Below are 25,418 nucleotides of genomic sequence, written 5' to 3' on the forward strand. Positions count from 1 at the left end.
AAAAAAACCTAATTATTTTTTGATGAGCAAAAACACTTTATAGAAGAGGATATCCAAATGGCAAATAAGCATGTAAAAAGATGTTCAACATCACTAGACACTGAGAAATGCAAATTAAAGTCACAATGAGATTTTATTATGCATCAGAATATCTAAAATACTGACAATAACAAAGGCTAAGCAAGATGTAAAGCAACTGGGACTTATAGACTGTTTTATAATGCAAATTGAAATAAGCATTTTGGAAAACAAATTTGACAATATGTACTAAAACTGAATATGCATTTATTCTATAATCAAAAAAGATGTTTATATTTTTCAAAAAACAAGTACATGAATATTCATAGCAACTTTATTCATAATAGCCCCAAACTAGAAACAACCCAGATGGCCATCAATAGTACAATGGATAAAGTGTGGTGTTCATATTGTGAAATATTACACAGCAAAGAAAAAGACAACATGTAATAATGACTCTCCAAGACAGTACACAGTTTTCAAAAACAGGCAAACTAATAAATGGTGATAAAATTCAGAATAATAATTACCTTGGGATGGGATGGTTATTAACTGGAAGAGGCATAAAGGAGCCTTCAGGAATGCTTAAAATGTTCTATGTCTTAATCTAGGTACAGTCAACTACTGTGAACTGAAAGATAGAATCTTCCTTTTCTGAATTCAATAGGTAAATTTTTCTAGTAATCGGCAGTTATTTTATCGACTTCTCTTTAAGTGAAGTTGAATAACTGTACATCATCTTGCAAAAATCCTTTAAAAGTCATTTAGACAAATATCTAAATCTTGAATCCTTCATTATCACAATCTTGTGAATAGACTGGACACCTCCACTGTGGAGACATTAATTCTACCACCCAAGGCATAATATGCCATCTTCATGTGGCTATAAAGTATAGATTTGACCTTTAAAACTCAATTTTAAATAAATAGCACCATTAAAACTCATATGAGAAAGATTTGCTAATTGTGTCTTTTCAAGAGAGCAAACACTGAATGATGGTAATGAGGAGGATTCTAAGACGTTCTTCAGAGCAGAAAGTAAAAAGTCCTAAATCACGTGGGGCTTTGTAACTATCAGCCTTCTCACAAAAACTCACCTTAAACCTGCATGTGAGTTCTCACTAGGTTCAGAGGGTAGCTGACAAACTGACCACAAAAGTTAGACAAGGCACAACATCCCATCAAAATCACCAACCCAGGATCTTCTGCATGAGTGTTTAGCCAATGAGTCTTCAAAAGCTGACAGAGAGCAAAGTAATAATACACTTTAACAGCTGTTAAAGAAGAATCAAAACAATAAAATGTTAATATCTTTTCTCACCATAGGAATACACTCCTTTCTATCTTCTGTGTTACATTATAGTGTTGTATATCAAATGCAGAATGCAGTAATCCAATGCAGAGTAGCAAAGGCCATAGGATATACATTTTTAAACTGCTAATTTTTCATGTAATTTAATGTAAAGTTAATAAAGCCCTCAATATTTCAAAGACTCAAATTATCTAAATATTATCTCTTTTCCTAAGCACCATCCTAGCAATTAGAATTATCCAGAGGTGTTCTCTATGTACATAAAATCAGAAATCAGAGAACCTTAATAATGGAAACTGACTCTGGACTTTAGAGCCCTGATTGCCTAATCTTTAAGGAAGCTTACTATGTCAAATTGCATTTCTTTTAACAGCAATATTTTTGTTTCAGCACTCCTTTATACTCTTTTTTTTTTTCCTCTTTATACTCTTAAGTATTCTTGAGGACACCAAAATTTTTTGTTCATGTGGGTTATATCAATATTATCTATCATATTAGACATTAAAACAGAAAAATTTTAAACACAAGAATATGGCTGCAGAGCAATGATGTCATCACAAATGTGAACAAACTCTTTCATCACAAGAAAATGAGAATGACAAAGGTAAATAACATCTTCATATTATGAAACTAGTTTAGACTTCAAGGATCCTCAGACAGGTCTCAGGAACCCACCCCCAGAGTCTCCAGATCATGCTTTAGATGACTGATTAAATGGTTTTGAAATAGCGAAATACTTATTTTTAATCTAAAGGTACTAGACGATGTCACTGACTACTTGTGATGGGCTGAATTGTGTCTTCTACCACCAAAATTCTTATGTTGAAGCCCCAACTGCCAGGACTTCAGAATGTAACCATATTTGGATAAGGTCTCTAAAGAGGCAGTTGAGTTAACTTAATGAGGTATTCGGAGTGGACCCTATTCCAGTATGTCTGGTGTTCTAGTAAGTAGAAGAAATTTAGATATAGATGTGCTTGCACACAGAGGAAACCATATGAGGGCAGAGGGAGAAGGTGCCTATCTGCAAGCCAAGGGCAGAGGTCTCAGAGAAACCAAACTGCTGACACCTTGATCTTGAACTTCTAGCCTCCAGAACTGTGAGAAAATAACTTCTCTTGTTTAAGTCACCTAGTCTGTGGTATTTTGTTATGGCAAACTAGTGCAGTGCTTTTAAGGCCTTTCCTCATTTAGTGATTCTCAAACTTGACTAGTTATCAGATTTACTTGGGATTTTTTTAATTTATTTTTTTTATCAAAGTGTCGATTTACAATGTTGTATTAATTTCTGCTGTACAGCAAAGTGACTCAGTTATACAAATGTATACACTCTTTTTTTAATTTTTTGTCTCTTTTTTTAATAAATTTATTTATTTATTGGCTGCATTGGGTCTTCGTTGCTGCACGCAGGCTTTCTCTAGCTGCTGCGAGCGGGGGCTGCTCTTCATTGTGGTGCACAAGCTTCTCATTGTAGTGGCTTCTCTTGTTGTGGAGCACGGGCCCTAGGCATGTGGGCTTCAATAGTTGCAGCACATGAGCTCAGTAGTTGTGGCTTACGGGCTCTAGAGCACAGGCTGAATAGTTGTGGCACACGGGCTTAGTTGCTCCATGGCATGTGGAATCTTCCCAGGGCAGGGTTTGAACCCGTGTGCCCGGCATTGGCAGGCGGATTCTTTACCACTGCGCCACCTAGGAAGTCCTATACATTCTTTTTTATATTCTTTTCATTATGATTTATCCCAGGATATTGAATATATGTGCTATAACAGTAGGAGCTTGTTGTTTATCCATTCTATGTATAATAGTTTGCATCTACTAACCCCAAACTCCCAGTCCAACCCTCCTCCACCCTCCCTCCCCCTTGGCACAAGTCTGCTCCCTATGTCTGTGAGTCTGTTTCTATTTCATAGACAGGTTCATTTGTGCCATATTTTAGATTCCACATATAAGTGATATCATATGGTATTTGTCTTTATCTTTCTGGCTTACTTCATTTAGCATGATAATCTCTAGTTGCATCCATGTTGCTGCAAATGGCTGCAAATTGTTCTTTTTAATGGCTGAGTAGTATTCCGTTGTATATATGTACCACATTCATCTTTTGATGGACATTTAGGTCGTTTGCATGTCTTGGCTCTTGTAAATAGTGCTGCTATGAACATAGGGGTGCATGTATCTTTTTGAATTATAATTTTGTTCAGATATATGCCCAGGAGTGGGATTTCTGGATGGTATGGTCATTCTATTTTTAGTTTTCTGAGGAACCTCCATACTGTTCTCCATAGTGGCTGCACCAGCTTACATTCCCAATGGTGTAGGAGGATTCCCTTTTCTCTGCATCCTTTCCAGCATTTATTATTTGTAGACTTTTTAATGACGGGCATTCTGGCCGGTGTGAGGTGATACATCATTGTAGTTTTGATTTGCCTTTCTCTAATAATTAGTGATATTGAGCACTTTTTCATGTGGCTGTTGGCCACCTGTATGTCTTTTTTGGAGAAATGTCTATTTAGGTCTTCTGTGCATTTCTCAATTGGGTTGTTTGTTTTTTTGTTGTTGAGTTGAATGAGCTATTTGTATATTTTGGAAATTAAGCCCCTGTCAGTCACATCATTTGCAAATATTTTCTCCCATTCTGTAAGCTGCATTTTTGTTTTGTTGATGGTTTCCTTTGCTGTGCAAAACTTGTAAGTTTGATTAGGTCCCATTTGTTTATTTTTGTTTTTATTTCTATTGCCTTGGGAGACTGACCTAAGAAAACATTGGTACGATTTATGTCAGAGAATGTTTTGCCCACAATCTACAGTCTCTAGTAGTTTTATGTTGTATATGTTATGTTTAAGTCTTTAAGCCATTTTGAGTTTATTTTTGTGCATGGTATAAGGATGTGTTCTAACTTCACTGATTTACATGTAGCTGTCCAACTTTCCCAGCACCACTTGCTGAAGAGACTGTCTTTTTCCCATTTTATATTCTTGCCTCCTTTGTCTAAAATTAATTGGCCATAGGTGTGTGGGTTTATTTCTGGGCTCTCTGTTCTGTTCCATTGATCTGTGTGTCTGGTATTGTGCCAATGCCACACTGTTTTGATTACTGTAGTTTTGTAGTATTGCCTGAAGTCTGTGAGGCTTGACTCCTGCTTTGTTCTTTATCCTAAGGATTGCTTTGGCAATTCTGGGTCTTTTATGGTTCCATATAAAATTTACGATTGTTTGTTCTAGTTCTGTGAAAAATGTCATGGGTAATTTGATAGGGATCACATGAAATCTGGAGATTGCTTTGATTAGTACTGCCATTTTAACAATATTAATTCTTCCAATTGAAGAGTATGGGGTATCTTTCCATTTCTTTGAACCACCTTTAATTTCATTTATTAATGTTTTATAATTCTCAGCATATATTCACTTAAGACTTTTACTTAACTCTTCAACTGCAGATCAAAGGTCAGAAAGCAAATTATAGTAGGTTAAGGAAAAAATAAACAATGAGGAAATAAAAGTATAGATGAGACTTCACATCCTTTGGTAGTAAAGGACTGAGAAATTGATAGCAGTCACTAGTGAAGGAGGAAGAGTTAGAGAGAAAATTTGTATCTTTTTGGTTTAGGTGTTTGTTCTGTTTTGAAAAAGAGACTTGAAGGTGATTACCAATGTCAAAGGGGAGTACTGTAGAGCAAGGACTTGGATCAAGAGCCAAGGTAGAACACTCAGCCTCATTAAAAAAGACACTATATCTGGGACATAACTGATAATAATGATGATATCTTACACTTACATAGCACTTTTCATGTGCTGGGGCAGATCTAACCATTTCACATATATTAATTTAGTACTCATAAAAACCCCATGAGGTAGGTCCTACTAGTATCTTACAATTCCCTTGTTTATTTTTTCTCCCTTCATCATGTTAGTATGACAGAACCACCCTGCCTAAAACTAACTCAGCCAACTCCATGTCTGCTGCCATACAGCTAAACATGGCTGAAGAGAACACACCCATACTGATTGGTCTCATTTTAAATTCATGATCATAAAATCTTAAGTGAGCCTTTAATTATTCCCTAGAATACCATAGTTCCCTTGACCATTTACTCTCCCAACATACCAAAAGTCATTTTTTCATACTTTGTCCACTGTCCTAAACTTCTAACACTAGATGATCCTAAAATTCATGTGGAAATGCAAGGGACTCAGGATAGCCAAAACAATGCCGAGCGAAAAAAAGAAAAAAGCTAGAGGAGTCACATTTTCTAATTTTAAACTTATTACAGAACCACACCAATCAAGACAGTTGTGGTACTGGCATAAGGACAGACATACTGATAAGTGAAATAGAATCTGATATCCAGAAATAAACCCTTAACATGTATAGTTAATTTCAAGAATGGAGCCAAGACCATCCAATGGAGAAAATAGTCTTTTCAACAAATGGTATTGATACAACTGGATATGCACATGCAAAAGAATGAAGTTAAATCTCTAACACCATATTCAAAAATTAATTCAAAATGCATGATAGACCTAAAGTAAGAGCTAAAACTATAAAACCCTTAGAAGAAAACATAGATGTAAATATTCTATGTTCTTGGATTAGGCAGTGGTTTCTTATATATGACATCAAATACAGCAGTAACAAAAGAAAAAAAATAAATAAATTGGACTTCAACAAAATTTAAAACTTTTGTGTAAAAGACAACCCATTGGAGGGGAGAAAAGATGACAGCGAACTATAGGGACGTGGAATGCATCCCTCTCCACAGATGCATTGGGAATGCACCAAAAGATGCAATAATTCCCACAGAAAACCAACTGAACACCAGCAGATGACCTCGGACACCAGAAAGGACTGCAATGATCCCAACATAACCGGTAGGGAGGCATCTACAATGGCTCAAAGAGGGTGAAGCGGCTGAGCTGTGGCAGACAGGAGGGAGTGAGAAACACACGGAGGGTCCGCACCACAATTCAGCGTTCCTGGACTGAGACGTCGATTCACAGCTGAACAGAGGGTCCAGAAGTGGAAGCATGGGAACCGGAGAGCTGGTTCAGGGTGAGAAACATTGTTGCCAGTAAGGAGACAGACTGAGAGGACAGGAGGGAAGAGGTCCGCAGCGAGGAGGGCCTGCCCCTGAGAGCTTCCCGGCCATGATGGCAGCTGGATGCTGCTGGCTCATGGGCGGTGGGGGGGGATCCTTGGGCATAGCCTCTCTCTCTCTCTTTCAGCGCCTGCAATGGGCAGAGGAGGGACCCCTGTGGGCCATCTAAGGCACTCAGGGATAAGAAGGACCCTCAGGCCCTCGGGCAGAGTTAGCTTAAAGCCCCAGCAGGCAGCCGAGAGCAGGCTTAGAGACCAGCAACAGGGAGGCAGCTGAGAACAAAAAAACCCAGAGAGAGGCCCAACTATGAGGCATTCTGTTTACACCTGAGCCACCGGCATCCCTCTGCAACAGGCACCTCCAAGCCCGACTGAAATGACAGTGCACCACTGCTCACTCACTCCCAGGAGAATGAGCCACTATTGTACCCTCTCCCTCCCCACATACCAGTGCTTACAGACGAACAATAAAGGAAGCTCTGCTGGTCACAGAATAATACAAAAAACCCAAGGCGAGTAGAAGGATACTTACAGTTGAGACTCTAAGGAAACAAATATTAGTATCAATTCTATTGAAATGGTCCATTCTGGGATCAGTTCTAGCTTTTGGGTTTTTTTTTTTTTTCCTTATTAATTACGATCTTAGTCCTAAGGGATCTACAAGTTTTATAACATTTTTTATTCTATTTTTTATTCTATTTTTATTTTCAGCCTTTTTATATACTTCTATTTCTAGCTAAGCTTTTGTAGTAGGGACTATATATCGCTCCTACCTTCTTTTCATCTCTATCTTTTATACATTTCTATTCCTTTCTTTTTATTTGCATATTTACAGTCACACTACGCTCTTCTGTTCCCCTGTCTTCCATCCATTTTTAGTTTATTTCATCTTCACGTACTTATAAGCAACACTATCGATCTGCTCAGACTCCTTGCTCTATTCTCCAGATGACATACTGCCTTGGTATTTAACATTAGGATTTTGTCTTTATCTTAGTTCTTAGTATAATTGTCTAATTTCATTCTGAGAATCTCCATTCTGTCTGGTGGTACTCTAGCTCTTTTCTATATTTGATCCTAGCTTTCAATATCTCCCTGGATTTCTGTTTGTGTGTGTAAGGTGTTGTTTGTTTGTTTGTTTGTTTTTGCTTTTGTTTCTGTTTTAGTTTTCAATTTTTGTTGGGTTTCTCTTTGAATATCTGATAGCATACTGGGGTTCTTCTGTCAGGTCTTTCTAGTGCCTTATGTCCTAATGGATTCAGTAATGGTGTGTCTTATACATGTATGTGTTTCCTAGACTTAGTATTTGTTTAACCCAACACTCAGACATTAGTCTGGGGCTTGGTCAGTCTTCTATAAACCCCTCTATTGCTGGGACAAGCAACCCCTGAAGTTTGGACTACTATGAGGAAACAAAGAAACACCATGCAGGCAAAGGAGCAGGAAAAAAACCCAGAAGACCAAATAAATGAGGAGCAAATAGGAAAAATGCCTGAAAAAGAATTCAGAGTAATGATAGTAAAAATGATACAAAATCTCAATAACAAAATACAGAAAGTACAAGAAACAGTTCATAAGAACTCAGAAGAACTAAAGAACAAACAAACATCAATGGATAACAAAATAACTGAAATTAAAAATACTCTAGATGATATAACCAGCAGAATAACTGAGGCAGAAGAACGAATAAGTGAGTTGGAAGATAGAATGGGGGAAATAACTGCCACAGAGCAGGAAAAAGAAAAAAGAATAAAAAGAATAGAAGACAGTCTCAGAGACCTCAGTGATAACATTAAGCATACCAACATTCGAATCATAGGCATCCCAGAAGAAGAAGAAAAGAAAGGGTCTGAGAAAATATTTGAAGAGGTTATAGTGGAAAACTTCCCCAACATGGGAAAGGAAATAATTAACCAAGTCCAAGAAGTGCAGAGAGTTCCATACAGAATAAACCCGAGGAGAAATACATCAAGGCACATGTTAATCAAACTAATGACAATTAAACACAAAGAAAAAATTTTAAAAGCAGCAAGAGAAAAGCAACAAATAACATATAAGGGAAAACCCATAAGGATAACAGCTGACCTTTCTACAGAAACTCTGCAGGCCAGAGGGGAATGGCAGGATATACCAAAAGTCCTGAAAGAGAAAAACCTACAGCCATGAATACTCTACCCAGCAAGAATCTCATTCAGATTCAATGGAGAAATCAAAAGCTTTCCAGACAAGCAAAAGTTAAGAGAATTCAGTACCACCAAACCAGCCTTACAACAATTGCTAAAGGAAACACAAGAAAAGGAAAACACCTACAAATACAAACCCAAAAAAATTCAGAAAATGGTAACTGGAACACACATGTCAATAATCACCTTAAATGTAAATCGATTAAATGCTCCAACCAAAAGACACAGTCTGGCTGAATGAATACAAAAACACAACCCTTCTATGTGCTGCCTGCAAGAAACCCACTTCAGACCAAGGGATACATATAGACTGAAAGTAAAGGGATGGAAAAAGATATTCCATGCAAATGGAAGTCAAAAGAAAGCTGGAGTAGCAAGACTCATATCAGACAAATTAGACTTTAAAGAATATTACAAGAGACAAGGAAGGACGCTCCATATTGATCAAGGGATCCATCCAAGAAGAACATATAACAATTGTAAATATCTATGCCCCCAACATAGGAGCACCTCAATACATAAGGCAAATGCTAACAGCCATAAAAGGGAACATCGACAGTAACACAATAATAGTGGGAGACTTGAACACCCCACTTACATCAATGGACAGATCATCCAAACAGAAAATAAGGACATACAAGCTTTAAATGACACATTAGGCCATCTCAACTTAATTGATATTTATAGGACATTCCATCCAAAAACGACAGAATACACTTTCTTCTCAAGTGCACACAGAACATTTTCCAGGATAGATCACATCTTGGGTCACAAATCAAACCTCAGTAAATTCAAGAAAATTGAAATCATATTAAGCATCTTCTCAGACCACAACACCATGAGACTAGATATCGATTACAGGAAAAAAACTGCAAAAAATTCAAACACATGGAGGCGAAACAATACACTATTAAACAACCAAGAAATCATTAAAGAAATCAAAGAGGAAATCAAAAAATATCTAGAAACAAACGACAATGAAAACACAACAACCCAAAACCTATGGGATGCCGCAAAAGCAGTTCTAAGAGGGAAGTTTATAGCAATACAGTCCTACCTTAAGAAACAAGAAAAATATCGAATAAACAACCTAACCTTACACCTAAAACAACCAGAGAAAGAAAAACAAAGAAACCCCAAAGTGAGCAGAAGGAAAGAAATCATAAAGATCAGAGCAGAAATAAATGAAAAAGAAAGGAAGAAAGCAATAGCAAAAATAAATGAAACTAAAAGCTGGTTCTTTGAGAAGATAAAAAAAAAATTGATAAACTATTAGCCAGACTCATCAAGAAAAAGACGGAGAAGATGCAAATCAACAGAATTAGAAATGAAAAAGGAGAAGTAACAATGGAAACCGCAGAAATACAAAAGATCACAAGAGACTACTACAAGCAACTATATGCCAATAAATTGGATAACCTGGAAGAAATGGATACATTCTTAGAAAAATACAATCTTCCAAGACTGAACCAGGAAGAAATAGAAACCATGAACAGACCAATCACAAGTACAGAAATTGAGGCAGTGGTTAAAAATCTCCCAACACATAAAAGCCCAGGGCCAGATGGCTTCACAGGTAAATTCTATCAAACGTTTAGAGAAGAGCTAACACCTATCCTTCTCAAACTCTTCCACAATATAGCAGAAGGAGGAACACTCCCAAACTCATTCTACGAGGCCACTATCATCCTGATAGCAAAGCCAGGCAAAGATGTCACAAAAAAGGAAAATTACAGACCAAAATCACTGATGAATATAGATGCAAAAATCCTCAACAAAATACTAGCTAACAGAATCCAACAGCACATTAAAAAAAGTCATACACCATGATCAAGTGGGGTTTATCCCTAGGATGCAAGGATTCTTCAATATACACAAATCAATCAGCGTGATACATCATATCAGCAAATTGAAGGATAAAAAGCATATGATAATCTCAATAGATGCAGAAAAAGCTTTTGACAAAATTCAACATCAATTTATGATAAAAGCTCTCCAGAAAATGGGCATAGTAGGAAATTACCTCAACATAATAAAAGCCATATATGAGAAATCAAAAGCCAACATTGTTCTAAATGGGGAAAAACTGAAAGAATTCCCTCTTAGAACAGGAACAGGACAAGGGTGTCCACTCTCACCATTATTATTCAACATAGTTTTGGAAGTTTTAGCCACAGCAATCAGAGAAGAAAAAGAAATAAAAGGAATCCACATTGGAAAAGAAGAAGTAAAATTGTCACTCTTTGTAGGTGACATGATATTATACATAGAAAACCCTAAAGACTCTACCAGAAAACTGCTATCACTAATTGATGAGTTTAGTAAAGTAGCAGGATACAAAATTAATGCACAGAAATCTCTTACATTCCTATACACTATCAATGGAAAAGCAGAAAGAGAAATTAAGGAAACTCTCCCATTCACACTTGCAACAAAAAGAATAAAATACCTAGGAGGCAAAAGATCTGTATGCAGAAAACTTTAAGACACTGATGAAAGAAATCAAAGACGACACAAACAGATGGAGGGACATACCATGTTCTTGGACTGGAAGAATCAACATAGTGAAAATGATTGTACTGTCCAAAACAATTTACAGATTCAGTGCAAACCCTTCCAAATTACCAATGGCATTTTTCACAGAACTAGAGCAAGAAATCTTACGATTTGTATGGAAACACAAAAGACCCCAAATAGCCAAAGCAATCTTGAGAAGGAAAAATGGAGTTGGTGGAATCAGGCTCCTGACTTCAAACTGTACTACAAGGCCATAGTGATCAAGACAGTATGGTACTGGCACAAAAACAGACAGGAAGATCAATGGAATAGAATAGAGAACTCAGAGGTAAGCCCAAACACATATGGGCACCTTATCTTTGACAAAGGAGGCACGAATATACCATGGAAAAAACACAGCCTCTTCAATAAGTGGTGCTGGGAAAATTGGACAGCTACATGTAAAAGTATGAAATTAGAACAATTCCTAACACCATACACAAAAATAAACTCCAAATGGATTAAAGACCTAAATGTAAGGCCAGACACTATAAATCTCCTAGAGGAAAACATAGGCAGAACACTCTATGACAAAATCAAAGCAAGATCCTTTTTGACCCATCTCCTAGAATCATGGAAATAAAATCAAGACTAAACAAATGGAACCTAATGAAACTTAAAAGCTTTTGCACAGTGAAAGAAACCATAAGACAAGAAGACAACCCCCAGAATGTGAGAAAATAGTTGCCAACAAAACAACGGAAAAAGGATTAACCCCCAAAATATACAAGCATCTCATGCAGCTTAATACCAAAAAAGCAAATAACCCAATCCACAAATGGGCAGAAGACCTAAATAGACATTTCTCCAAAGAAGACATACAGATGGCCAACAAACACATGAAAAGATGTTCAACATCACTAATCATCAGAGAAATGCAAGTCACAGCCACAATGAGGTATCACCTCACACCAATCAGAATGGCCATCATCACAAAATCTGGAAACAACAAATATTGGAGAGGATGTGGAGAAAAAGGAACTCTCCTGCACTGTTGGTGGGAATATAAGTTGGTACAGCCACAATGGAAAACAATTTGGAGGTTCCTTAAAAAACTACAAATAGAACTACCATATGATCCAGTAATCCCACTCCTGGGCATATACCCAGAGAAAACCATAATCCCAAAAGAAATATGTACCATAATGTTTATTGCAGCACTATTTACAATAGCCAGGACATGAAAGCAACCTAAATGCCCATCAACAAATGAATGGATACAGAAGATGTGGCATATATATACAATGGAATATTACTCAGCTATGAAAAGGGATGAGATGGAGCTATATGTAATGTGGTGGATAGAACTACAATCTGTCATACATAGTGAAGTAAGTCAGAAAGAGAAGGACAAATATTGTATGCTAACTCACATATACGGAATCTGAAAATGGTACTGGTGAACTCAGTGACAAGAATAAGGATGCAGATACAGAGAATGGACTGGAGAACTCGAGGTATGGGAGGGGGCGGGGGGTGAAGGGGAAACTGAGATGAAGCGAGAGAGTAGCACAGACATATATATACTACCAACTGTAAAATAGTCAGTGGGAAGTTGTATAACAAAAGGAGTCCAGCTTGAGGATGGAAGATGCCTTGGAGGACTGGGGCAGGGAGGGTGGGGGGGACTCGAGGGGGGGGGGTCGGGGAAGGGAGGGAATACGGGGATGTGTGTATGGAAACAGATGATTGAACCTGGTGTACCCCCCAAAAAAAAATAAAATAAAATAAAATAAAAAAAGGAATGAGATGGAGCTATATGTAATGAGGTGGATAGACCTAGAGTCTGTCATACAGAGTGAAGTGAGCCAGAAAGAGAAGGACAAATATTGTATGCTAACTCATATATACGGAATCTAAAAAAGATACTGATGAACTCAGTGACAGGACAAGAATGGGGACGCAGATGCAGAGAATGGACTGGAGATCTCGAGGTTTGGGGTGGCGGGGGATGAGGGGGAAGCTGAGACGAGGTGAGAGAGTGGCATCGACATATATATGCTACCAACCATAAAGTGGATAGCCAGTGGGAAGTTGCTGTATAGCAAAGGGAGATCAACTCAGTGATGGGTGATGCCTTAGAGGACTGGGACGGGGAGGGTGGAGGGGAGTCGAGGGAGGGAGGGAATACGGGGATATGTGTATAAATGCAGATGATTGACCTTGGTGTGCCTCAAGAACTGATACAAGAGTGTAGAGCAATTATATTCCATTAAAAAAAATAAATAAATAAAAGACAACCCATTGAATGGGAGAAAATATTTGCAAGTCAAATATCTAAGGGACATATCTATTATATGCAAAGAATTCCTACAACTTAACAATAAAAAGACAAATAAACCAATTAATGATAGACAATAGTACCACTTTCTATCAACAAGGATGACAAAATCAAGAAGACAGATAATAACAAGTGTTGGCAAGGAGGTGGAGAACTCAGAACCCTCATTCACTGCTTGTGGAAATAAAATGGTGTAGCCATTTTGGAAAACAGTTTGGCAGTTTATCAAGAGGTTAAACATAGATTTATCTAATGACCCAGCAATTCCACTCCTAGATATATACCCAAGAGAATGAAAACATGTCCATTGTACTCAATTTCATAGTGGCATTATTCATAATACTCAGAAGATGGAAACAGCCCAGCTGTCCATTAACTTGTGAATGGGCAGACAAAAGATAGTATATCCACATAATGGAATAATATTCAGAAAAAAAACGAATGAAATACTGATACATGCTACAAGATGGATGAACCTTGACACCATTTTGCTGAGTGAAAGGAAGCTAATCATGAAAGACCACATACTGTATAATTGCATTTATATTAAATGTCCTGACTAGACAAATCTATAGAGACAGAAAGTAGATTAGTGGTTTCCAGGAAGTGGAGGAGTTGGGAATGGGGAGTAATTGCTAATGAGTGCAGGATTTGTTTTTGGAGTGATGAAAATGTTCTTGAATTAGTAGAGATTGTTGCACAACCCTGTGAATATACTAAACTGTACACTTTAAAATGGTAAATTATATGGTATATGAATTATATCTCAAAAAAATTTTATGATAAAAAATATCTTGTCCTCTGCTGAGAGCCCTCCAACGGTTTCCCATTTCACCTAGAGCAAAAATTAAAGTCCCTTTTATGATCTGCAAGACCCTGATAAATCTGGCCCCCCACTCACTCTCTGACCTCATCTCCTACTAGTCTCTTTAGGCTTACTCTACTCCAGCTGCACAGACATGCGTCCACCCTAAATGTTCTCCCTGTAGGTGTATGCCTGGCTTAAGCCCTCACTTCCTCTGGTCTTTACTCAAAAGGTATCTTTTCAGGAAGGCCTTTCAGTCCCTGACACTATCTATTCTCCTTCCCTGTTTTTTCTCCACAGCTCTATTACTAACACATTACACATTTCAATTGTTTATTGTTTGTCTCCCAATGAAAGAATGTTGAGCTCCCTAAGGATAGGACTTTCTGTCTCTTTTGTTTGGTGAACCTAGAACATGCAACTCAATAATTATTTATTGAATGAGTAAATCTTCATTTTTAAGGTGAGAGGATTCAGGCACAGAGAGGTTAAGCAAGCTGTGAAGCCATAATCTGTACTCAGGCAGTCTGAGTCCATGATCCTAACTGCTATCCTAACCACTGATAAGAATTAAGAAGTCTGATGGGGTGAAGGTACTCAGGATTACCAAAAACGAAGGGAGTTGGACAAGGAATGTCATGCTTGATGGTCTGTCAGTATCAGCTACAGAGAATGACCAAAGTGAAAATGGACACTACTAACAGAAAAAAGGTCATTATTATTTTATACTCCCCCCAAAAAAAATTTACATTCTTCCCTTCCTTTTTTCTGAATCAAGTGACTGTAATTGATTTGGAGTAGATAATTATTTTAACCAGAGATTATTCACAAGGAACCCCAGAACAAAAGTAACATGAGCCAAGTCAGACTTCTGACACTAGGGAAAAAATGGAAAGCAAAACAATATCATTCAATCTCCTCAGTGATCTGAAGATCAGGAAAGAGGTTTTAAAAACAGATCTGCAAGTTACTGGTATACCACCTATACTGAAACCCAGCAACAGATGGAGTCACCAAGGGAGAGTGGGTTGTGTGTAGGGAGAGAAGAGGGAAGGTTGAGGTCAATACTTACAGGAAACTAGCTTGCAATCCTGAGGAAGAGAAGCCAGCAAAACAGGCTATAAAAAAATATGTTTTCTAATCACTCAGTTTTAAATATATTTTTGATTTAAAATTTTTTCAACTGTATTATATTTTCAGATGTAATAAATCTGTTGTAAGTCCATCATGGAAACAAACTCACCTCATAGAGAGTGATATCTATGCCTGCATATGGTATGAGAAGTCAGAAGACTAGGAATGTAGCCTTTGTAAAAGCCAGTAATCTTTTCAAGCTTCCAGATCTTCCTGGCACAATCCAATAATCCAGAGTACTGCCCAGTTTTACTTACAGCCAAATTAGTTTTTAAAACCTGAATATGAAAGAATATTATAGGGTCATTGATCAGTTATCCAACCCAGGGCAGTCCTATAAATTGCGAGCTACAGAACTCATCCATTGTTTTAGAATTAAAAAGAGAAAACAACCTTAGGTCAAACTGTATTTTCAATAACAATATATCTACTATCATTTTCCTACTGTTCCCTGGAATATTTTACTTTTGCATACTAATATGTTACAACTACAGTGCTTAAATGCTTTTACCAAATTTCTGAATGTTACTTTGCAGGAAGATAGAGTGTCTGAATCCAGTTCTGTCTTCTTTTTATCCAAATTATGAAATAGTATAGCCATGGCTATTGCACTCAAATAAGGAACCCAAAAGAGAATATAATTGGTCCAACCTCTATGGAAAACAAGTAGGAGTTTCCTCAAAAAATTAAAAGTCGATCTACCCTATGACCCAGCAATTCCATTTCTGGGTATAATACCCAAAAGAAATGAAAACAGGATTTCAAAGACATATATGCACGTCTATGTTTATTGTAGCAGTATTCACAATAACCAAGATATGGAAACAAGCTAAATGCTCATCAACAGATGAATGGACAAAGATGTGAGAGATACACACACACACACACTGGAATGTTATTCAGCCATGAGAAAGGAGGACATCCTGTCATTTGCGGTAACATGGATGGACTTCAAGCACACTGTGCTAAGTGAAATAAATCAGACAGAGAAAGACAAGTATAATATGGTATCACTTATATATTGAATCTAAAAAGCCAAACTTGCAAAAACAGAGAGGAAAATGGTGGTTACCAGGGCATTGGAGGTGGGGCAGATAAGATAGATTCTATTTAAGGGTACAAACTTGCAACAAGTAATAAATAAGCACTAGAGATCTAACACAGTATAGTGAATACAGACAACAATCTTGTGCTATAATCAACTGTCTTGCTAAGAGACTAGAACTTATTTATTCCAACCACTAAAAAGAAAGGATAATTATGAACGTGATTGAAAGTGCTAAGTATTGCTATAATATATAAATGTATCAAATTAACATGTTGTACACCTTAAATTTACACCATATTATATGTCAAATATATTCAAAAAAGAACCTGAAAGAAAAAAGAAGCTCCTACAACCTCCATCCCCAACGTAAATATCCTAATAAAATGATATTAGGATTTCACAAACATCAATACACGTTTACATATACGCACAACTTGTGAATGGCAGTTTTTTAAATTTGATATATATGTGTATGTATATAAGAGCACACACACAAATACCAACATAAAGAAAGGCCAAAACAATAGAAAAGAAAGGCTAAGGAACTTATCCATATAAAATGATGTTAAAGAGATCTGATACATGATCCTGAATTGGATCCGACGCCACTTAAAAAGAAATTACTATGTTATTAGAACAATTAACAATTAATGACATTTGAAAAAGGACTGTGGATTAGACAATAGTATTGTATTGTTAAATTTCCTGATTTTGATAATATATAAAAGAAAATTCCTTGTTCTTAGGAAATTCACACTGAAATTTTTAAAGGTAAAGGGGCACAATGTTTCCAACTTGCTCACTCTCTACACACACACACACCCCACACACACGTATGGAGAGAGAATGTGCAAATGAGGCAAAATGTTTATTGGAAATTTGTGTAGAGTATCCAGGATTTCCTTGGACTAAAGGAAAGCATACAGAAAACTCTGCTGACACTGAAGTTTAGTATGAGAGAATGAGCTATATCTCTTTACCAAGTATGTGGGTCTTAATTTTATACTATTTATTCCTTTTTCACTGAGAAATGCTGTTATAGAAATGTATTTGCAGAAATCTTATCTTCTACTAAATCAGTTGCTTCTTCAGTGTGCAAATGTAAAGCTACACAATCTGAAAGAAGTACTGCTTATCCTAGATCACATATAAATACTGTCAGACAAATACACGGGTCAGTTTAGACTCTGAAGAGAAAACAATCTTAAAATTTAAAAACTACATGGAGGGCTTTAGTAGCATAGTGGTTAAGAATAGTGGTTAAGAATCCGCCTGCCAATGCAGGGGACACAGGTTTGAGCCCTGGTCTGGGAAGATCCCACATGCCTCGAAGCAATTAAGCCTATGTGCCACAACTACTGAGCCTGTGCTCTAGAGCCTGTGAGCCACAACCAATGAGCCCATGCTCCACAACTACGGAAGTCTGCATACCTAAAGCCTGTGCTCTGCAACAAGAGAAGCCACTGCAATGAGAAACCTGCACACGGCAACAAAGAGTTGCCCCTGCTCTCCACAACTACAAAAAGCCTGCGCACAGCAACGAAGACCCAACACAGCCAATAAATAAAAATAAGTAAATAAATAAATTTATTTTTAAAAAATTAAAAAATAAAAACTACATGGGAAATCTATATCGTTTTTAAAAATTGGATGTTTCATTCTTATAATTACAAAGGAGTAAAAAATTATCAACATTGCAGAAAAACATATTCAAAATATATTTAAATTACATACATCTGCTCTGACACATAGCTCTAAAATGAATCACTTTCATGTTTATCCCAGGGTCTCTGTATTCATTAATTTGGAATTAAGAAAAAATGAATAACAACAAAACAAACTGAAGACTTTAGAACAAGTAAAATTAAAATCCTCAGAGGAATTCAGGAGTGTATTGCATGTAGGAGGATGGTTCAATATTTGCAAATCGATGTGACACATCACATCAACAAATTGAATAATAAAAATCATATGATCATTTCAAGGTGCAGAAAAAACTTTTGACAAAATTCAACATTCATTTATGATAAAACTCTCAAGAAAGTGGGTATAGAGGGAATATACTTCAACATAATAATGACCATATAAGACAAACCTACAACCAATATCATACTCAATGGTGAAAAGCCTAAGATCATGAACAAGACAAAGATGCCCTCTCTCGCCACTTTTATTCAACATAGTATTGGAAGTCCCAGCCACAGTAACCAGACAAGAAAAAGAAATAAAATGAATCCAAATTGGAAAGGAAGAAGTAAAATTGTCACTATTTGCAGATGAGATGATACTATACAGAAACTCCTAAAAAGTTGCCTCCAGAAAACTATTCAAACTAGTAAATGAATTCAGTAAAGTTTCAGAATACAAAATTAACAAACAGAAACATCATTGTTGGTGTTTCCATACACAAACAATGAACTATCAGAAAGAGAAAATAGGAAAACAAACCCATTTACTATTGCATCAAAAAGAATAAAATACCTAGGAATAAATCTAACCAAGAAGATAAAAGGCTTCTACTCAAAAAACTATAAGACATTGATGAAAGAAACTGAAGACAACACAAACAAATGGAAAGATATACTATGTTCATGGATTAGAAAAATTAACATTATTAATATGACTATATTACCCAAGGCAATCTATAGGTTCAGTGCAATCCCTATCAAAATACCAATGGCATTTTTCACAAAACTAGAACAAATAATTTTAAAATTTGTATGGGAACACAAAAGACCCCAAATAGCCAAAACAGTCTTGAGAAAGAATAAGAAAACTAGAGTTAACACACCCCCTGATTTCAAACTATACTACAAAACTACAGTAATTAAAACAGTATGGTGCTGGCACAAAAACAGACACATAAACCAATGGAACAGAATAAAGAGCCAATAAATGAACCCATACTTATATGGCCAATTAAGAATGTTGGAGTTACAATGGGGAAAAGACAGCCTCCTCAATAAATGGTGTTGGAAAAATTGGACAGTTACATGCAAAAGAATCAAACAGGACTACCTTCTCACACCATTTACAAAAAAAAACCTCAAAATGGATTAAAGATTTAAATGAAGACTTGAAACCATAAAACTCCTAGGAGAAAACATAGGCAGAAAACAAAGCTAAGACTTTGACATCTGTCTTAGCAATATTTTTTTGTATATATCTCCTCAGGCAAAGGAAACAAAAGCAAAAATAAATAAATGGAACTACATCAAAATAAAAGGCTTTTTCACAACAAAGGAAACTATCAACAAAACAAAAAGGCAGCCTACTGAATTGGAGAAAATATTTGCAAATGATATATTTGATAAGGGGTTAATATCCAAAATATATAAAGAACTCATACAACTCAACATCAAAAAGAACCAAACAACCCAATTAAAAAATGGACAGAGGACTTGAATAGACATTTTTCCAAAGAAGACAACAAACATGAAAGGATGCTCAACATCACGAATCATCAGAGAAATGCAAATCAAAACCATAATGAGATATCACCTCACAGCTGTCAGAATGACTATCATCAAAAAGACAGCAGATAACAAGAGTTTATCATACCAAGCAAAGTAAGTCAGAAAAAGACAAATACCATATGTTATCAAATATGTGGAATCTAATATGGCACAAATGAACCTATCTAACAGAAACAGACTCAGACATAGAGAACAGACTTGTGGTTGCCAAAGGGGATGGGGGGAGGGGAGGGAAGGAATGGGAGTTTGGGGTTAACAGAGGCAAACTCATATATAGGATGGATAAACAACAAGGTCTTAGTGCACAGGGAGCTATATTCAATATTCTGTGACAAACCATAATGGAAAAGAATATGAAAAATAATATAATATGTGTGTGTGTGTATCTGAATCACTTTCCTTTACATAAGAATTTAACACAACATTGTAAATCAATTATACTTCAATAAAATTTTTTTAAAAAAAGCAACAGAAATGCCAATTTAGATATCACAGCTCTGGTGACGATGCCCTAGCACCAGATTTTCCCTACTCAATAACTGCTAATGATCAGATGATTGTGGCTCATTTGAAAAAAAAATTAGCCATAATTTTCATTAAAGATAACAAATCTTTTTTCAACAGCACTTACCTCTAAGGGGTAAATAAAAGACTGAGCAGTAACACCAGCCAAAGCAGCAGAAGCAAATTTCTCAATTGTTCCTAATTTGGCTCCTTCAGAAGAAAGATACTTCTTATACTATATTAACAAGAGTTCAAAGGTATGTTAACACTGAGAAGTCCCAGAGGGCATGTAATTTATTCAATATCAATGAATACCGGGCATTTAATATATAGTTAAAAGCTATAAAGCACATTACCTAGTACCTAAATATAGTCATGTACATTTGATAGGAGACCTCAGCCTTAATGGTAGAGACTTCATCTTGTACATTTTTTTGCCTAGAATAAGACCTGGTATATAGCAGACATTCAGCAAGTGTTGATTATGATAAGGAATGAAAATGAAAAACTTTAAGATGGAAACAACTGAGAACTTTATGCAATAAGTTCTGATGGCAACTGTGTCAAATTTTCATGAAGCAACACAACATGACAAACAAACCCAGGATCAATCTTGGCCTGGTCATTTACTGAGTGATCCAGGACAAATTACTTAACTTCTCTGATAACCCAGTTTCTTCATCTGGAAAATGAAGGCAAGAGCCTTGTCTATGCTAGTCACCATTACACCTGCAGTCCCTACTTTGCAAGACTGTTATGAAGATTAAACAAATACAATAATGCACTCATGTAAAATGTTTGCCACGTAGAAACTAAGGAAGCAGTCATTATTATTACATATATTAATAACAATAATTTTTTTCTTACAGAACAGATTTTCAGTAGAATATTTCCTTGGCCTCTGTGATCTTTATTTTAGCTTCTCGTTCCAAGCCAATCAGTACATCCTATCATCTGCAAATAGTGATTAGTTCATCAATGAATATATGACACAACCCTGACCAATGAGACCCAAGGAAATGTTTTAGGGCAACTTCTTAAAAGAAGCTTCCTTGCTCTTCTGAGGGAACTACAAGGAGAGTCAGCTCTCTTCCTGCTACACACAAAGAAACATGAACCCCTAGAAGCTTCTGGCATGATCTTTCATCACAAAGGAAACAAATCATAGGATGACGCACTTGGAGGAAGTCAGAGAGAAAAAGATGGGGTAAAATTCAGGCTTTGGTGACACTGTTGAACTGCAAAATAAAGCCTCATTAGAAGTACACCTTATTTCTGAATGTGAGATAGTAAATTCCCTTTATTGAGTAAGCCAGTTTGAGTCACACTTTCTGTTATTTATGACCTAAAGATTCTTGACTGATTTGGGCACCTCAAGCTCCACATGCCCAAAACTAAACATACATCTTCCCCCTCAAAAAAATCTTGTAATCTTCCTAAAGGACAGATGCTATTTACCAAATAATATACTGTGAATGGTGCTTCTAGAGATGTGTGACATGGAAGTTCTACCTGGTCGTTCCTCATCACAATAAATGTCCCCAGTTAAACAAACTAGAAACTCCTGTATCTCTCTTGTGCTCCACAAGTATAACAAAATCTTATCTACTTCCTAAATATCTTTGGAGTCTGTCCACTTGTCTCTCTCTACTGACATCACTGTCATCTCGTGCCTGGGTTATAGCATACTGTCACAGCAGTTCTCCCTGCTCAAGCTCATGCCCTTCTTCCCTTCTGCCTGCCTATCTCTTCAGCCTCGTCTTTAACCACAATCTCCACTCTAGACATCCTGAGCTTTTAGTACCTCAGACACAACTTACTCTTTAACCTCCAGGGCTTTAAACATATCGCTCCCTCTGCCTGGAAAATTCTTTTCTCTGTCTTTCCACTAGAAATTTTCCACGTACCCTTTGGATTTCAACTTAAATGTCATTTCCTTGAGGAGGCCTTCCCTAGTCCCTCAACCTAGTTAGCGTCCCTCTGTATCATTTTCCCACAGTATCCTGTATTACACTTCATATAATACTTGGGACCACTGTTTATTGAATGCTTACAATGTGCCAAGCTACTTGCAAGGTAGATACTGTTTACCATATTGTATAGATGAGACAACTGAAGTTCAGAGACATTATGGGAACTTGCCCAAGTCCATACAGCTAGAATGTGCCAAATACAAGTGTGGTCTCTAAAGCCCAGCTCTGTCCATCCCTTCATTTTGTCTCCCTTGATTCAACCATATTCCTGTTAGAATTCAGTGAATTTAGTACACTATTGTGAAGTTCCATGTAAAAGCCCAAATGAATGATCTAAAATAACTCTTACGGAGGAAATATTAAGACCATAAAGAAGAAATTTCTTTTAAAAACAGCATTAAGATAAAATAACAGCATTATAATTAGATGGCTCCATAATAACTTTCCAACATAGATATTAACAACGATTTCCCTTTGTTTTGTAATAACCCCAAGTGACATTTTTAAAATGAAATTGAATGGCTTCCCTTTGTTAATGAATGTCACAGGCAGTGCAGCTTTCCCTGTTGCTAAGACCGGACTTTAACAGCTGTTTCAGGAGCAAGCTTGGGCGCATTCACACCCTGTCCTCTCCGCAAAGAAATGACTCCGCCCTCTTTCCTCATCTCTGTTAAATGGCTTATTATCTTCACCGTCTTTGTTTCTGAACTCTGAGCCTTGAAAAGGGAAAGAAGAACTTTGAAAATCACACACTGTAATATTCATGTGGTTGGCAGGAGAGAGTGAAAGTTCCTAAAATACCGAAAGTCTCTCCTGTTGGGGAAGCAGCAGCTGTTCGGGTGATCAGACAGCTTCGGAAGCGTGTTTATTTTAATCTCTGCACTATAGCTTGAGAAGGGGACACCTTTCACATGGGACACAGACGAACATGCCACAGACATGGTTGCTTTGTTTCCTCCTCCTCAAGGGGATGAACAAATGGCTCTCCCGTTATGAAAAGAGTGAATCAGGTGTAAATTTCAAGAGAAGGATCGCGGAAGCAACATTCCTGAAAAGTGAGGTCCGCTGAAACTCGGAGCATTTATTGCTAACAAGTGGCCATGAGGCCTTTAATGAGGGTGATCGGTATGGTCAGTAGGAGCAGAGAAAAAAGGTGGAATCCAGCCGAGATTCTGTGGCCGAGATCTGAGACCTTTCCCCAGGGCATGTATTAGAAAAGAGATGTTCAGTTTAGCTTTAAGACAGTATCAGAGAATGTGTCCTGGACATTGACTATCTTGCATGTAGCACAAGAAAAGTTAAACCCAGGACAATGTGATTCAGCATGTGAGTGAAGAGAACAGGAAAAATAAAAAATAAATTCACCAAATATAGTCCAGTAAGAGAAGCTGCAAAAGTGGTTTAAAAATAAGAGGTATTAAAGAGCCATTTGTTTTTAGGGGACTGGCAGCCCTTACAGTATGATGATTGGATTCCTAGTAAATGTGGAGGGGATTAGCAGGCTCATTGTAATACATATATGAAAAGAAAAGGAGGAAAAACTGACCAAAAAATGAAAATACAGACGAACAAGCAAAAAAACCCCAAGAACTAATAATGGTATAAATAATACTTATATTTAAAGGATCATGCAGTGTTAAATATTCTTAAAAATATGTAAAAGTTGACACTTTGAGTTGATATGTTGGGAGGCAGTTGCATCTATATTTATGTATATTTATAGCCTCATTCTTTCTAAAAGTTCATTTGAAACATTGTCATAAAATACATATACAATGTGATCAAGAAATAGAAATAAGTTCATATCAAAAATAAAAAACAAACCAGAACCAGTATGAGGATAATCACTAAGTCAGTTGCAACTAGAAGACAATTACCAACTCTCTATTGAGGAGAAAAAGACACTTAAACTCAGAATGATGCCTATATTTTATAGCCTTAATAATAAATATGTTTGCTTTAATTGTGCAGTAAATCTATAAAAGAGCTGATATTCAGCCAATATATAAATAAGGAAATATTTCTGAACTGGCTAGTCCACAGTCACTGAGCTAAGCCCTTGTATACCCACCCCCTACTGCACCAGTCACTTCAGCTGCAGGGAATCCCAGGTGGGCTCCACATTAAAGGAGTGCCCGCCCAGGTGACCATTAACCAGTCTACATATCTGCCCTCCTACCAGCGAACTGCCCTCTCGTGTCATCCCTGGGCTTCTCTGTCCAGAGCAAGTCCAGACCAAGACAAGGAAGACAGTACCTCAGATCGTAATATTTGCACCCAGACAGGCAAATGCTAGGTATCCATCTTACCCCAGAGGCTGTGACAACCAGGGCACGCCAAAAGTTACCCTCACATTACCTTCACATTTATTCATACTGCAGCCTCTGTGGCATTCTTTAGTCTACACACATTGTTAAATATTCTTTAAGTCACTCCTACTATAATCAAGTCATAATATAATTTGGTTTTTCTCAAATATTCTGCTTTGAGTGACATAAAAAGGTACATTAGTTAACTACTACTGTGTAACAAACTACTCTACAAAACTAAGTGGCTTGAAACAACAACCAATGTATTTACTTGTGATTCTGTGGATTAGCAATTTATACCAGACTCAACTAGGTGGTTCTTCTGCTATTCTTTCCTGTGGTTACTTATGTGGCTGTAGTCAGTCATCTGGCAGTTTGGCTGGGGTTGGATGGTCCAAGATGTCTCCAAGCATATGGCTGGTGGTTAGTTCTGGCTGTTAACTGAGCCTTTCTCTCTCCACGTGGTTTCTTATTTTCAAGTTGGTTAGTCCAGGCTTCTTTACATGATTGTCTCAGGGCATTAAGAAGGCAAGAGCAAAAACTTCAAGACTGCTTGAAGCCTAGGCTTGGAAGTCCCACAGTGTCACTGGACAAAGTCAGCCCAGAATCAAGGGATGGAGAAATAAACTCGACTTCTTGATGGGAGGAGGAGCAAAGTCACATTGCAAAAGGGTGTGCTTACAAGGATGGGAAGAATTATGGAGTGATCTTTGCACACAATCTAC

The 25,418-nt window shown here is 37.0% G+C and overlaps 1 pseudogene; it reads right to left on the reverse strand.

The window, feature by feature from the left end:
* Positions 1–1,116: 1,116 nt before the first annotated feature.
* Positions 1,117–25,418, reverse strand: part of LOC130831653 (mitochondrial adenyl nucleotide antiporter SLC25A24-like) — a 43,802-nt pseudogene continuing 19,500 nt past the window's right edge.

The sequence above is a fragment of the Hippopotamus amphibius genome, chromosome 1 (assembly GCF_030028045.1).
Source record: "Hippopotamus amphibius kiboko isolate mHipAmp2 chromosome 1, mHipAmp2.hap2, whole genome shotgun sequence".
Taxonomy (NCBI): Eukaryota; Metazoa; Chordata; class Mammalia; order Artiodactyla; family Hippopotamidae; genus Hippopotamus; species Hippopotamus amphibius.